General features: G+C 30.8%; 2 protein-coding genes across 12 annotated transcripts in view; one reads left to right on the forward strand and one right to left on the reverse strand.

Annotated features, from left to right (window-relative positions):
* The window catches only part of LOC106746159 (tectonic-1-like), a 6,006-nt gene extending 5,088 nt beyond the window's left edge, over positions 1-918 (reverse strand). The window contains exon 1 of the mRNA XM_014622412.1: positions 779-918. The gene's annotated coding sequence lies outside the window, so the exon portion shown is untranslated. The remainder of the gene's footprint in view (positions 1-778) is intronic.
* Positions 919-1,578: 660 nt separating this feature from the next.
* LOC106746314 (rho guanine nucleotide exchange factor 12) overlaps positions 1,579-2,378 on the forward strand; it is a 52,133-nt gene continuing 51,333 nt past the window's right edge. For 3 of the 11 annotated variants that reach the window (XM_014622803.1, XM_014622806.1, XM_014622808.1), the window contains exons 1-2: positions 1,579-1,926; positions 2,278-2,325. The gene's annotated coding sequence lies outside the window, so the exon portion shown is untranslated. Of the gene's footprint in view, positions 2,326-2,378 lie in introns of all 11 variants that reach the window. The other 8 variants (XM_014622812.1, XM_014622811.1, XM_014622813.1 and 5 more) reach the window with 4 other exon arrangements.

Below are 2,378 nucleotides of genomic sequence, written 5' to 3' on the forward strand. Positions count from 1 at the left end.
AAATATTTATTATTATACATTTTAGTAATTTTTCAGTAACTTTTATTAAATTCATAATATATCAGTACTCAAATATAGAGAAAGTTAAAGTATACTGCTAAAATTTACCGAATTTAATTGAAAACTACGTACATTGACGGAATGATAATGAAATGGAATCAATTGCAAGAATTTCAGTAAAATTTTCAGTATAATATTTCCATCAGGCTATTGATAAAAATTATAAACTTATGTATTTAATATTTGGTAATACGACAATATTTTGATACTGTATGTTATTTATTTTTTAAATTTACATATTTTTAAATTTATGTGTCCTTTAACAACTATATTTTTACTGATTCCTTTTTCCTATCATAAATTAATTTATATGATAATCACGAACATTTTATTTATTATTTAAAATACAATATAAATCTTACCTCATATTTAAAAAGATAAATATAGTTTGAAAGATAAATATATTAACTTACCGATATTTTACTCATGAACAATAATATATAAAAATATATTTACAGTGTATTCTTCTCTCATCAGAAATTTATACTGAATGTTATAAATAGAAAGTTATATTTCTAATAGTGATTGTACAATTGACAAAGAATATAATTAAAGAAAATTAAGGAAAATTAAAGAAAACAAAATATTTGAAATTTTCAAGTTCACAAGGGACGATTAATACAATTGTTGTTACTTTTATAATATTATATGATACTAAACGATACTATATACTTTTGTAGATCATTGAGCAATTATCAATACGGAAAATCTAAATTACCTTTCATAATTTGCAAATTTCACGGAAATTCATAAAAAAAAGTGTAATAGAAATGTATCTATCCGTCACATTTACTATCGAAATTGACAAATTGTATAACGAAAAATACAGATTACTCGATACTAACTGATGCTGACACTTCAATATTGACAACGCGTTGCTATGACGACCAACAATAAGGTTGCGTTCGCTTTGGGTGCTCACGTACTGTAAGAAGTGAAATATAAGTGTCGGTCTACAATAGGTATCTTAAGCCTTAAGCCTTAAGAAATTGACCAATCACAATTAATTATTCTCTTCACATTCGACTGTGATTAGTTAATTTCTTAAGGCTTAAGGCTTAAACTACCTATTGTAGGCAGACACTAAGTGAGATTTACAATGAGAATTTAGCTTTAAGTGAGCTAAAGAAATAGCCTAAGTTTTAAGAAATTGACCAATCACAGTCGAAAATGAAGAGAATAATCGATTGTGATTGGTTAATTTCTTAAGGTTTATGCTTTAAATTGTCATTGTACACACCACTTTAGGAACCACTTGATTGGCTGAAAAGCCACATTTAAGTTATTTTTATCGATATAAGAGATTTCAGAATATGGGCCTCTGTGCTTCTTGCTGGAAAGCAACCTACATGTAGTCAATGTCCAATCATTTTGGTCAATTTGTCGAATTGACCAATGCGATTGCATATTTGGATTCAGCTCGCCATCATTTATGAGCATTTAAGTAGAACACACCCTAAGTGCTCGGTGAGCGATGTAGTATCGAAGGCACCAAATGCGAAACCTCCATTAGTAAAGTTTAGTAGGTTTGTGCATCGGTTGTACCAAAATGGCCGCCACTTGTTAGTAGCGTATTTTTCTTCGGTCCGACGTGTATTTTGTAAAAAAAAGCTACATTCAGTGCCTTCACGTAGTAACGTATATGTGCCGCGCGTCTCCACGAATGGTGTGTCGTGTTGAACGATTCGAAACCTCGCGATTTTAGAATGTTTCACTCTTAAATGCTCTTCAACGGGATGCTGTATGAAAAACCGAGAGACGGAATAATCACCCATCACCAGCCATGTTCGTCGAGTGTTCTTTTGTTGTGACAGTCGTGATATAATATTCTTCGTGCGACGCAACGCTACACCAACGCAATCTTGCGTACGCATTATCGTATCCTGCTTTCCTTCGTAGACCTTCGTCCTGTTTGGCCTCCTCTTTCCTTTCTGCCTCACCTTTACCTCATCTTCTCTTACTTTAGCTCACCTTTACCTTATTTCCATATATCATACCACATCATACTATATTACATTACACCATACCATACCACTTCATACTACTCTGTCTTTTACCTTATCTCATCTTATATTACTTCAATTTATCCTACCTTGGTTTATTTCACTTCACTCAATCCTTTTTTCTTACTTCATTTTGCCTCACCTTACTCTACCTTGTGTTATTTCATCTCATCTCATTTTATATCATTTTACTTTACCTTTCTTTATCCTGCAGGAGCATCTTATTAGCGTTTGCTTATCATCATCATAGATTAAATGAAAGGTAATTTATACTATATATATATATATATATATATATATATATATATATATATA

This window comes from Dinoponera quadriceps, unplaced genomic scaffold (assembly GCF_001313825.1).
Source record: "Dinoponera quadriceps isolate SergipeBrazil2010 unplaced genomic scaffold, ASM131382v1 scaffold566, whole genome shotgun sequence".
Taxonomy (NCBI): Eukaryota; Metazoa; Arthropoda; class Insecta; order Hymenoptera; family Formicidae; genus Dinoponera; species Dinoponera quadriceps.